At 35.1% G+C, this 14,800-nt stretch overlaps 1 protein-coding gene across 1 annotated transcript in view; it reads left to right on the top strand.

Moving 5' to 3' along the window:
• SH2D4B (SH2 domain containing 4B) overlaps window positions 1-14,800 on the top strand; it is a 137,381-nt gene that overhangs the window by 4,490 nt on the left and 118,091 nt on the right. The gene's annotated exons all lie outside the window — the stretch shown is intronic.

Raw genomic sequence — 14,800 nt, 5'->3', positions numbered from 1 at the left:
TTCTTTACTGCTCTATTGCGACTGATCTATTGGGACCCATTGTTGAAAATGGCCACATCCATAAGAATTGATCATCATATAGTATTGTTGTTGAAGTATACAACCATCTCCTGGTCCTGCTCATTTCACTCAGCATCAGTTGATGTAGGTCTCTCCAAGTCTCTCTGAAATCATCCTGTTGGTCATTTCTTACAGAACAATGATATTCCATAATATTCATATACCACAATTTATTCAGCCAATCTCCAATTGATGGGCATCCACATAGTTTCCAGTTTTTGGCCACTACAAAGAGGGCTGCTACATTTTCTTGCACATACAGGTCCCTTTCCCTTCTTTTTTTAAGATGTCTTTGAGATATAAGCCCAGTAATAATAGTGCTGGGTCAAAGGGTATGCACAGTTTGTTTGGTAACTTTTTGAGCATAGTTCCAAATCACTCTCCAGAATTAGCCTAAACTTTTCATGTTACAGGTTAGGAAACTGAGGTCCAGAGAGATCTGTGCATAAGACAAGATTAGTAAGAGAGTGGGATTCAGAAAGAAGGAGCAGCCTGGATTTTCTTTCAAGATAGATAGGATGGTAGCTTCATTGCTAAGATGTTCCCTGTAGAGCAGTGTTTTTCAGCCAATGGAGAGGGGAGCATCTCTTTTGTTTCTAGAAGTAGTGGGTTTCTGATCTTTGAAGATCCCCCAAATAGCAGCTAAGTGATTAATGTAAGGAGCAGGAAAGATATTACTGCTCAAATACAAGTTGGATTTGAAGACCTTGTTCTTTGACCTCTGAGAACTTTTTGATAAGTAACTTTCCTAAGATCACAAGGCTAGTTAGAGGTAGAACTGGCACTAGAATGAAAATCTCCTCACTCCCATAACAATATTCTTTCTACTGGACCCCTGGATCAATTAGGGGCACAGTAATTTCAGAGATCTAGATCATTTAGTCAGACTCTCTTTTCTTCCAGGTAAGGTAACTGACAGATTGCAGAAGTTACTTGCTCCAAGGTCATAAGATGATCTCATAAATAAATGGAAGAACTGGGATTTGAACACTGTTTCTGTGACTCCAAGAATCTCTTTCACTACATTATGTTTCTTCCATGCCTTTGAAAATATCATCTGGATATCCCTTTCTACTTGATCTGAGAGGCAAATCAAGTATTGTCTAGATTTAGAGCACTAGATTTGAAATCAGAAATACTTGGGTTTAAATCTCACTTCAGGCATTTACTGTCTGTATAATCCTGCGCAAATCACTTCCTTCTGTGTGCCTCAGTCTCCGCATCTGTAAAATGAGGAAGTTGGGTGTGACCTCTAAGCTCCCTTTTAGCTCTCCATCGGTGATCCTGTGATCATTATTCAAGCATCAGACAGAGGATTCAATTATGACTTGGCTCTGGGACAGCTCTGGTTCTTCCTTTGACTTTCTCTATTGTTCTACTGATTTCAAAGGATGGGAAATGACAGGCAGCCACTCTGAATACCAGGATGCCATTTGGTTAAAAATCTCTTCATGTTTAACTGCAATCACAGAAAGCCCTTAAGAAGTGTGACTTTCATGAATGATTCAATCAGGGTACAGAATGAAATGCAGATCAGTTAACAAGCCCACTTTAACAAGTTTAAAATATTTAACAAGTCATTAATCATCCTTCTGCAGTGATGACCACAGCATATTTAAAACAGTCTCAGAAAAGGGGAAGGAAAAAGCCTGAACTCCATTAAAGTTTCATTATCTTGAAACATTCAGATTTGCAAAATTAAAGCTCACTGTCCATTCAGGTGATGTGTTTAATTTCCAATCAAATTGCCTCAGACCCACCTACCTGGGGGTAATCAATCGCTTTTCTATCTCTTGATGGATATGGGACTTTAAAGCTGGCTAGACTAGATAAATGATGTTTGCCATTATCAGAGTGAGTGATGATCCCAGTTTTCCCCTTGCCATTACTAATTTTATTACCTCCCTACTCACTAAACCAAGCAATATTTAATATATGATGCTGAAATCTAAGTGTGATGACTCTGGATTTGGCATTTAAGAACCATGAATGTTTTTATGCATCCCTTAATGTGAACAAATAAGCATGTTTTAGTATTTGGCAATTATTGCTCACTAATGTTCTCAAAGTAGTGATGAACTGAATATCCATTGTCCAAGAACTATCATCACTAAGTTCTGAAATGCTCATTGCTGGAATGGTCAGAGAGTAATGCTTTTTTTTTTTTTTTTTTTTTTTTTTTACCACGGTAACATTAGAAGACTTTCTACTAACTTGTAGAATTGTGATTTTTGCAAGTGAAGGGAGTGAACTTCTCTATAAAAGAAATCCCAGGGTCTTTTAATATTGAAATAATTCTCCAAGAGATATTGGGAGCTGGAATGTAATTACCTTACTATAGGCAATAGTGGGCCAGTCCAGTTGAATAGGGGTTAAGACTGGGGCAAGAATACAAGATGTAATATTGGAGGGTAAGTTTGCCATGAAAAATTTCTTAGAAAGTGCTCTTCTCCAGCAATAAAAATAATGGGTTAATTCTAATGAAGTTCATCTCCTGAAAGGTAGTTTAACAGGTCTGATCAATGGCTCATTCTTCTATGATTCTGTCTCTTATTGAAAGGTTTTGGAAAGAGTAGGTAATTGCTCCTCTTATAGCCAGAGATTATATATTCCTTGTGTTTTCCAAATTATGAGGTCCACAGCATATTGTATATCCTCAATTGAACGAATGAACAAATGCTGACAACCTAAAAAGTTAGGAATATTCCCTTCAAATTTGTGGCGCCTCCATAGTATTTGATTTCTGTCCAACATAAGAAGGCATTTCTAATAAGAAGTGTTGTGCATGATTAGAGAAGATTTTCTCAATGGATTCCCTATCATTGTCTGTATTCAAGGGGGTATTTAAAAGGCTATATGGGGTGTCCAAGGAGGATTATCACTTTTAGGATGAGGGCTGGCCAAGACCATTTCAGGGCTGCTCAATGGCTCCAAGAAGTTGTAACATGTACCCCACCCTAGTAAACCTTCTTAGCAGATGAGCTAAACCAAATTGAGGGTAACCAATGGGTCTGAAATCTATCAATGGCTTAGTGGAGTGTCTAATCCAAACATGTGAAGATTTCCCTAATGGAATGGGCAGATGAAAAAAAAATTCCACTGGCTGTGATAGCAGCTGAAGCAGGTGCTATGGGATACTTAGAATTTGGTCACATATTTAGGACATCCATTGCATCTTAGGCCAGCCCAGTCATTTTAATTTTTGTCCTACCAGTGGACTTCAATGACTGGAAGAGAATAAAGCTGATAAATTTGCAGAGCTCAGCCTCATTTAGAATACAATTCATAATAGAAGACAAGATATCATTCTGCAATATTATTGGTTCTCCACCCCCTCCCCCACAAAAAAGGACAAATAATAGTAGGAACAACATCAAAATAAGTATTCAAGAAATTGTGTGTATGTGTGTGTGTGAGTGCATGGGGTGAACAGGGAAGGGGGCAGTGTCAATCACCTGTCAGTAATATTGTAGGGAGGCAATTTGCTATTTTTGGATAAGAGGATGAACTAGATAATCTCTGAAGTCCTTCCTAACTGGGAGATTCAACCATTCTAAGACTCAATGACATGCGATCAGGAAGGAAGGATTGAGTTTACTCAATGAGTTTTACTACCCAAAAGCAAGTTATATCTCATACATTTCTTTTCCTCTTCTGTACTTATAAGGATACTTATATTATCTATCTCAAAATGCTCTTGTGAGGAAAGTGCTTTGTAAATCCTGAAGTAGTAAATATATATGAATAAGTTATTATTAACTGCTGCTTAGCAGCTCTTGTGCTTAAATGTTTGCAAAGTCTCTATATATGATACCTATCTATCACCTATCTACCATTTATCTACCTATTTTATCTATCTGTTCTATTTGTTCTATCTTCATTCCCCCATTCCTTCCTTCCTTCCTTCCTGCTATCTATCTATCTATCTATCTATCTATCTATCTATCTATCTATCTATCATCTATCATCTCTCTATCTAATGAATAATCTCATTTCAGTCTTATAATACTCTTTTGAATAGGTGCTGTTATTATTCCTAATTTTACAGATGAAATTGAGGCTGAGAAAGGGTAAGTGAGCTGCATTGGGTTATTGGTAAATGTCTGAGGCAGAACTCAAATGCAAGACTCCTGGTTGATCCACTGAAGTTATTTTGATTTTCAGCCTGTGTTTCTCAGGGAGACAAGTTTTTTTTTTTTTTTTTTTTTCATTTCTCTACTCTCTCTTTTCTTCCTCATTTCCTCCTCTTGACTTCCTTGGCTTCTTCAGGTGTAAGTTAAAGGTACCATCTGCAAGAAGACTTTCTGGGTCTTCCTCAATTTTGGTGCCTTCCCTCTGAGATCATATCCTCTATGCATGCATGCATACATATACATTTATGTGTATTGGTACATATATGTGCAGAGTCATAATATATGCACACATATATACACATGCATATATATATACATATTTACCTATAAGTGTTATATATCCATCTCTTCCTCTCTCTTATTCTGTCACTTCATCCCTCTCTTTATTTGCATGTTTTCTTTCCCATTTGACTTTGACCCTAAAAGAAAGGTTTTTCTCCTTTTCTTTTAAGTTCTTATTAAGCCAGTTCTTAATAAACTCAGTTGCCTGGGCAAGTCTCACCACTTGAAGGTGTCCACTGGAATCTTAACTTTTTATATGGGATGGAAGTCTTCTCAAGGTGACATGCAAGCATATGGATAGAGAATGGACAGTGGTTTATAATTTTAGGAATATTTTTCTAGAGTAGAATTGAGATTTTACTGAAATCTCTGATCCACTGATGACAACAGCTAGGAAATAGATACCAAGTCAAATCAAGTCAAGAAACATTTATTAAGCAGTCATCATGTATTGGCACTGAGAAATGTACTGCAGATATAAATGCACATAAAAAAAGCTGTCTCTGACTTCAAGAAAATTGCATTTTTTTCTTGGGTAAATTAAAATCAGTTTTGTATAATTGGTGGCCAAAAAGAGCGAACCTGTTCAACCTTCAGTATTTATAAAGTCAAAAATTACATTCTAATATAGTTATTTTATCATTTTTCATTCATTTTCGACTCTATGACCTGGAAGGTCTTACTGGTTAGGGATACTGGAAGGACTTACCATTTCCTTCTTTAGCTCAGATGAAAAAACTGAAACAAACAGGGTTAAGTAATTTGTCCAAGGTCATATAGCTAGTGAGTGTCTGAGGCCAGATTTGGACTTAAGAAGATGAGTCTTTTTGACTCCAGCCTGATAACTCTATCTACTGTGTCACTTTGCCTAAGAGGAAGAAAGGAATACTCATGTGTGGTGACAAAGTCTAGAGAATAAAAGATGGACTCATTGAAGGAGAAGGGAGCTGAAGAAACCCTGATGGTATAATTTCAAAAAGTGTAATATTGAATAAAGCACTTTTCTTTAAGTGCTTCACATTTTCTAAAGAAGGTCCTAGGAAAAGAAAAGAAATAAACTTTACAAGTTTATTTCTTTACTGTTTATATACACACATATGCGGGGAGGGAGAGAGAGAGAGAGAGAGAGAGAGAGAGAGAGAGAGAGAGAGAGAGAGAGAGAGAGAGAGAGAGAGAGAGAGAGAGAATACTTAGCATAGTTCTTGGTACATAATAGTTATAATTAACTTAAAATGTTTATTGATTGATTTATAGGGTCATATCCATGACTAAACAGTACTAAGAAGTCACTCCTATGGCTATTGGCCAGAGTAGGATCATTTTACCATCTTTCTTCATGAGCTACTATAACTTAAAATCTAGGGGGATATTTATTCATTTAGATACCTGGATCTGAAAGGAATTTTAGAAAGCATTAGTGTATCTGCTTCATTTTAATGAAATAATTAATAAACTTTATTAAGTGTAATATATGCTAAGTACTATGCAAGATTCTGGGGTTACAAAGAGAAAAAAATGGAAGTTTTTTGGATTTTGAGTATATTTTACAGGTAACAAAATGTAACAATAATAACTAGCATCTGATAGCTCTTTGAGGTTTGCAAAGCACTTTACAATGTTATTTCATTTGGTGCTTAGTATAAATTAGGACTTTCCTGGGAGAAAGGTGATATTATTATTTCCCCTTATGCAGATGAAGAAATGGAAACATAGAAAGGTCAAGTAGGTTTCTCAGGTTAATCACACAACTAGAAAATGAATGAGGCAGGATTTGAATTCAGATCTTCTCAATTCCATCAAATCTTCCAATTCCAAATTCAGCATTGTAGCAACCATCTGACAATTATAATTATCATCATTATCTTTATTAATCTGAGGAACTATGTATAACCTTGTAATGATTGTTGAATTCAGCTGTTTTCCCTGTTCATAAGCTCTCCTGAATGTCATTGAGGTTAGTTCCAGTGGTCTGGTTTCAATTACAAAAAAGAGACCTGGCAATATACAGAATTAGGCTTTTTCCTCTTAAAAGTGCTAAATTGGGGGCAGCTAGGTGGCGCAGTGGATAGAGCACCAGCCCTGAATTCAGGAGGACCGGAGTTCAAATCTGGTCTCAGAAATTAACACTTCCTAGCTGTGTGACCCTGGGCAAGTCACTCAACCCCAGCCTCAGGGAAAAAAAAAAAGTTCTAAAATGCACCTTGGGTAATAATTTTTTAATCTGCTACATTTAAGATGTGTCTATAACTGTGATGACTGTTTGGTATTGGGGCAATTAGCTACTAATCTGGAGACCCAGCTTTGTATAGCTAAGCACATGAACTGCCTTCTCCTAATTAGGCCTTTTCTCTTCAGTTTCTGGGATGTTAGGGGTCCAGGTTCCTAGTGGAAATCTGACAAGGAGTCACCTCCAGCTCAATGATATTTTCTATTGGCAGTAGGGAGATGCATGTCCTTTGTGGATCATATTTGATGTGAAATTACTGATGAGTTATCAGAATGAGACAGATTAGATTAGCTGAGCAGCCAGTAGAAATGCCCTGGTCCTAGAAGGTCTTCTGGACTCATGTGGAAAAGGTGTCCAATTCTTCATCTTCTCAGGATTTTCCTGAAGATGGAAAAGGTCAATTAAATTGAACATTCATGTTGGCTTAGATATTAATAGTTTTAAAAATTATTAGTAGGAATAAGAAAGGAGATATTATTAGTGAATGCTGCAATTAATATTATACTTGATAATCATTTTAATATGTATAATAATAATTCTTCTTTGATAGCCTCTCTCCTACTTGGGTAAAACAGTTATAATTATAATAATATTGATTGGCTAAGTTAAGGAAGTGGGAATCTACTATTTTGACAGTATTACATATGCTTTCTTTCTATGCTTGTCCCATTACAAGGACATATTCAATCTCAAGTATTTGGCCAGTTGAATTTCTACTGCTATTATGAGTTCATTTTGGATTCTTATCAATTTCTCAAAATAAAATGAATGAATGAAGAAACATTTCTTAAGTGTTTATTTTGTTCCAGAAATTATATAGGTGATAAAGAGACAAATGCAAAAGCAAATAAGAGCTGATACAGGCAATTACTAATTGTGGGACTGGGCAAATTAACTTAACCTCTCTTAAATCTCATTTTCCTCATCTGGAAAATGAGTATAATAATGGCAGCTATTTTATAGGGTAGTTGAGAGGACCAAAAGAGCTAATATATGTAAAACACATTGCAAACATTAAAACACAATATAGAGGTTATGGTGATAATGATGATGATGATGGTGATAGTAATGATGGGAAGATAGCATATATATGGGAATGATAACCAGGAAAGATGATTTTGCTCTCGGGAGTCTCAGGGATTGCTAGTAGAGTAATAAAGCAGATTGTCATGCACTTTTATCAGCCATGGTATATTGGATTGGATTGGACAAGCTGATTGGAGTATCATTTCCAGACTAAGGACTGGAAAATGGAAGAGTAGTTATAGAGTTGGGGGGAGGAGAATATGTGCCTGGGAGTAAGGGTAGATGGCAAGAAGCGCAGGTGGGGCCTATGATTTTTGATGGATGATTAGGTGAGATATGAAGAATGATCTAGAGCCATTAGATAGGTGAGTTCATGCTACTCACTAATAAGCTCAGCCCAAAGCAGAATAATAATCCTTCAGTTTTTAAACTTTTTTTTCAATCTTTTAATTGTACTCCAGCAGATTCATCATTCTAGGACGAGGGAGATAGGATTGAGGATTTTTTCTCTGAAAAATTCAGGCAACTGTTGAAATTTCTTCTTCTACCAATAAAAGAATTTATAAAATAAATAAGCATTTTCTCCATTCAATCTTTGTTGTTCAATTATATCTGATCCTTTGTGACCCCATTTGGCGTTTTCTTGGCAGAGATGCTGGAGTGGTTTGCCATATCATTTTTCAGCTCATTTTTACAGAGGAGCAAATTGAGGCAAACAGGGTTAAGTAACTTGTTTAGGGTCACACAGCTAGTGAGAGTCTTGGGTCAAATAGGAAAATGAATCTTTTTGACTTCAGAACTGGCATTCTATTCATTGTACCACTTAGCTGCCCTACCACAACTAATGTCTCTAATAAATGACAATTTACTTTAAGAAATGATCTTCATCTTTGAGTATGTGAAAAGACAAAATTTTTCAATCTTTCTTCTGATCTTCCATCACAACTTAGTGATAAACTCATGTTGCATCATACTCATGGTTCTCCCCTCTCCCATTGTATTAATTCTTCAGGTTCTTGGAATAGAACTCACTCTTCTATACCAACATGTATTAAGAAACTAAAAAGGTAAAAAAAGAAACTTATAGGTAGAGAAAAGACCATTTAAAAGTGAAATGGCAGTAAAAAAATACTGGAGATAGTGTGTGACATCTCTCATTTGAGGCCCAGGAAATTTTTAGTTCAATGTTAAAACTGCCTACTCTGTGAAGAATATTATATGTTCTGAATGTCATGAGAAATTAAATGTTTTGCCATGGAATCTTCCTAAATGACAAATCTTTTTCCTCTTTCTATATGTCACTTTCTTACTCAAGAATTTTCAGCGGCTCTGTATTATCTTTAGGGTAAAATACTTACTCTTTAACATGGCATTCAAAGCCCATTGTGGTTTAGATCCAATCTAATGTTTCAGCTCTATTTCAGATCACCATCTAACTCATTCATAGGCCCCTAGGCAATGTGTGAGATTGCAATTCCCCCCCAAAATTGACACGAGTATGTATTCTCATACGTGCTCCCCTTTTACTTAGAATAATATGAAGGAGATAACAAACAAGTGAACAATTAACAAGAACTGCTAGATCTTTCTCTTCTAAACATATTGCATGCAGGAAAATCAGCTTGGGAAAAGTTCTCTTCCCTAATGGGTCATCAGATTACCTTTTGAAGATCCCAGGAACAAGACATCATTATCAGTTTTAGATTGGGATTAATGATAGGCATTAGTGGAATCATTATATCTGAATCATGGATCAGAATCACGAGCTCAAGGATGAACAAGGCCAGCTGTCAGGCCTATGATAAAATGGATTTGGTTGGCCATTCTGACTCCATACTTCCTTTTTTTTGCAAACCAAGGCAACTTTCTAGGTTTAGAGGTTGAAAACAACATGAGAGACTGTGTACTGGATAAATATCCACATGTGGTTCAGAGAGTATAACTGAAACTGTATATAATTCTAACTAAAAAGTTCTGAAGAACATGGGACTAGTGCCCCCTTATTCTTGAGAACCTGCTGAAATCTTTTTGAATAAAAAAATCTGCTTTCTAAAAGTTAACGTAGAAGATATCCATTAAAATACCTCTTTGATGTTTCATTGAGGTGTGGAGGTCACTCTGGGATCTTCAAAGTAGGGCCAGAAAAAGCACAAGATGTACATTGCGGGGGGTCTTAACCTTTTTTATGTCACAGATCCCTTAGGCATAATGGTAAAAGTATATGGACCCCCACCCTCAGTGGAATAATGTTTTTAAATGCATCAAATACAATACATACGATTAAAAAGGAAATTAATATTACAATAGTTATGTATATACATGCATGCAATCATATGTATATTTGTATGTATGTGTATATGTAAATATACACATACACACAAATATAATTCCCAAATATCAGGTTTATGGTCCACATATTATGCTGTAGAATATCTGGCCAAGTTAAAATATTTCTAATTTGAAACTGTCTCCACTGTTTTTCTATCACTTGAGAATAATTTCAGAGAGGTTCAACACCCCTTTGGCTATATATAAAGTGATGAATTTTTAAGCTACTGCAACTCATAGTGAAGGTCTAACAGGTTATGAAAAAAAAACTCATCAGTGGAGAAATACCAACCTGATTAATTCAATTTAAAACTTTTTAAAGTATGTATACAATGATTTTTATACACACACATATTTATGTCTCATGGTAGTCATCTCTAAGGGGGGGAGAAAGAATAAATAAGAAATGTGCATGATAAATTTATTAAATAGCAAGTTGTACATGATAGATTTGCAGTTTCATGTGCAATCGTCTTTTTATTTTGCTATGTTATGGAAATGATTTTTTTATTTCATAAATTAAAATTAATAATAAATTAAAAATTAAAAATTTGAAAATACCCACTATGTGTCAGGCATTGTACACACTAAGTCTTTGTCCTTATAAGGTTAAATTCCATGGCAAATAAATTCTGACTCCATTCCATCTTTCTAGGTTTCTTTTTGATACCCTCTGAATGCATGCTATATACTATCCAGAATGAATCAGTCATTGCTCCTTGTACATCACATTCCACTTCTGATCTGAGTGCTTTTGTATTGCTTGTCTTCCATATCTGTAATGCACATATGCCTCTTAGACTCCTTACCTCCATTCAGAGCTCAGTTTAAGGGCAACCACTTTCATGGCCCCTCAGGTACTAGGACCCATGAAACGATTTTGTATTTATCTTCCACGTATTTCTAGAGCCTAGCACTATTCTTGGCACATGATAGGCATTTAATGAGTGATTATTGATTGGCTTAATACAAAGCCTTGAGAGAGAATGAATACAAGATGTTTTACTGAATACAGGAAAAATAGCTAAAGTCATTCTAGATTAATTTCTTTCACCCATTGTACTTGATGTTGGGCCAAATTTTGAATGAGGACCTTTTTTTAAGTGATGGGTCACTGGGGTAGTAAACGGACTTGGCTTGATCTTTTTTCAACCTTGAACAAAAATATTGGGAGGACTTTATCATCATCAATCAACACTTGCTGAAAGTAATCTTTTCACCTTATATACTTTTAAAAAACCTTTCAGAAAATCATCTTGAAGCCATTTGGTTACTACCAACAAAATAGGCCAATGATTAAAAGGAAAGGAATAATGGATTCCTAAGGGGATCCATTAGGTATATGGAAATGAGAGAGCTCTCAAGGAGGCTTAATAGAAAAGTGGGGCATGTCCAGTTGAAAATCTTGACTACATCCCTAGGAGAATAATAAGTCAATCTCCCCCTCCATCTTTGCCTCAAAAATTCACCTTCCTTTCCCTTTTCCTCTGTGCCAAGGTATTAATTCTAAAAAGCAGCACCAAATTGCAGAAAGATTAATTTAAAACAAAGCTAAGAATTCTAAATATCAACTGAAGGCTGTGGAATTTGTTTTATGGTCTGAATTGAAGAAAATCTTTTATATACACACACGTGTCTGTGTGTGGGTGTATAAAGTATGCATATATATGTATAGATTTTTTTCAACTGGAAATGGTCAATTTCCAGAGAAAAATGGGCTGGGAGCACATGTGTCTACACATGCCTACATAATGCTTTCATATTCATTCTTTAAAAGATTCCTATGATGATTCCTTTTAGATTCTGGAATTTTTGTAGAAAAAAAGACAAGTGAATCAGACAAAATTGTCAGAGATGGAGGAGAGCCTGAGAAATGTCTCCATGCTAGTGGATAATTTTTGATAGATTACCAAGGCACTTTCATGACTTCCTTTTTTTCTTAAATTCACATTCCTGTATAGGTTAGACTAGTCTATTGAGAATTGCTCATTGTTCATATCAGAGTCATACGTCCATCAGAAACTTGAAGAAATTGATATTTGAACCTTTTATTTTTCAGTTAACTAATTTTAAATTAATTCAATATATTTATTAAATGGTTTTTATTTCTTAGCAATGTAGAAGGCACTTTAGGGGACATGAGAAAATATAAAACAGTCCCTGCTCTCAAAGGGCTTGTGATCTTTTTAGAGCAATTAGACACGCAAACATAAACTCACACACAATGTTGAATAAGAATGCATACCTGAAATATGAGACCATAGTACAGTAGATATCACAAAACAAGTGCCTAATGAGTTGTATAAACGTGTTCAAGGGGAAGTAGTGAGAAAGCATGGTTAGTGTTTTTCAATCAAAGTCAGAGAGACTTGGATTCAAGTCCCCCCTCTATTACTTACACTCTATGACCATGGGTAGATTACGTTTGCTCTCTAGACTGATTTCCTCATCTGTAAAATGCACATTGTAGTACCTGCCTTACAGTCTTATTGTGTACCTACATTACAGCCTTATTGTGAAGCTCACCTCAACCACAACTTTTAAACCACTCATGTTTTCCCTTGATGTAATGTAAGCTCTTTGATTTTTTAAAAAAAATTTCAATGGCATTTTATTTTTTTCCCAATTATACATAAAAATAGTTTCCAACATTCATTTTGGTAAGATTTTTGACTTTAAAAGTTTTTCTCACTCTCTTATCTTCTCTCTCCAAGACAGCAGGCATTCTGATGGAGGTTATACATGTACAGCAATTTAAAACATATTACCATATTAGTTGTAAAAGAAAAATTGGAACAAAAGGGAAAAAACATTAGAAAGAAAAAAAAACAAGCAAACAAAAAAGGTGAAAATAGTATCCTTCGATCCACATTAAGTTTCCATAGTTCTCTCTCTGGATGGAGATGGCATTTTCTATTGCTGAGAAAAGCCACTTCCATCATAGTTGATCATCATGTAATTTTGCTATTTCTGTGTACAATATTCTCCTGGTTTTATTCACTTCATTTAATATCTGTTCATATAAGTCTTTCCAGGCTTTTCTGAAATGAGCCTGCACATTATTTCTTATAGAATGATAATATTATATTACTTTCATATATCATAACTTATTCAGTTATTCCTCAATGATGGACATGATTATACTCATTTTCCAATTCTTGCCACCACAAAAAAGCTGATATAAACATTTTTTACATATATATTTTCCCCCTTTTTATGGCTTCTTTGGGATACAGATCTAGTCAAACTCTTTGATTGTGGGAAGAATTTTTTTCTTGTTTTTGTATTCTTTATTCCTACCACATTGCTCCGCATATAGTAATCATTTAATAAATGATTATTAAGCTTAATTGAGTGATCAGTGAGGGCAAGGGTGGTCAGAGAACATTGAGACTTAAGTAGGTCCCTGTGTGATTTTTAAAAATGTATCTAAATAGCTATTTTTAAGTGGAAAAAGACTGAGAATCAAATTTAATGAATGTTAAAACTACAAGAAATATTATATCTAATTGGGAGGGCCCTCAGAGATTATTAAGCTTTTCTCTTTTCTGATGAAGATCTAAAGATTAGGTGACTTGACCAAGGTTATACAGGTAACAGGGCTGGGATTTGAATCTAAAACCTTTGATTCCATCTTTAATAATCTTTTTACTGTACCACATTGAAGACTTAGGGCCTCAGAGACAAAATGACTTGTTCAAGGTCACAGATCAAGTAGCAGAATTGAGATTAGAATCAAACTCTTCTGACTTCAAGTTCTTGGGTCTTTCTAACAGGCCATGCTTGCTTCAGAAATTCATTAATTTATATCAAACTGTGCTTGCTTCAGAAGCTACATTCTTTCCTACATATTTCTCTCTTAAGTGCAAAATTTATTTCACCACATAGATACATGAAAAAAAAATAGCAAGAGTATCTCTATATCAATAGTGACTTGTACCATTTATCTACTTCTAATAATTCATCATGGATTCATTACCAGAGCATTACTGGGAATAGCCTAATGAGGGATTAATGTAGATACAATACTGCTTTAACTGAAATACTAATGTAACTTTCCTATTGATAAGACATTATTTTCAAATACTACTTGAAGGGTTTTTAATCTTTATTCAGAAGTTGCCTATGAGTGAAGAACAGAGATTGGGATCCATGTCAGAGCCTTCAGTAAGAGTTTGCCTCTATTATGAGTGTGCCATCAATCAACAAATACCTTGGTATATTCCCTATTGGATTGGAAAGGCTTATGTTTGGAGGTGTTTTCAGAGCAGGAGAGCATCCCCCATAGGTTTTTTTCCAGGACTTCTGAGATTCTGTATTGTAATCTCATTTTTGGTTATTAAAAAAATTAGTGAGTAAAATCCCCATTTTTTGCATACTATTTAATGAAATTTAAAATGGATTGTTGAAGGCAGGAAGATCCACATACAATCTAATCTCTTGGGGAAAAGGTAGTACAGAATTAGATTGTCATAATCCACTGAAAGAAATAAGGTAGACACATTACCCTCTGAAGAATACTACTTGACTTCTCTAGATAGCTTGGATCCTTTTTAGTTGTTTAGAAAATGTATCTTTGAATTGGAAGATAGTCTATATTCTAAAAAATGTTACCAACTAAATCAAATCTTGTTAGGGCCACTGAAAAGGAAATAAATCTGTTGTTTTGCTTCTGTTAGCATTTTGTACTGGAACAACTTAGTACTGGGGAGATGTTCACGGATACAAATCATATTCTTTCCAC

Source organism: Sminthopsis crassicaudata, chromosome 2, assembly GCF_048593235.1.
Source record: "Sminthopsis crassicaudata isolate SCR6 chromosome 2, ASM4859323v1, whole genome shotgun sequence".
Classification (NCBI taxonomy): Eukaryota; Metazoa; Chordata; class Mammalia; order Dasyuromorphia; family Dasyuridae; genus Sminthopsis; species Sminthopsis crassicaudata.
This window is presented reverse-complemented; position numbering and strand designations above follow the sequence as displayed.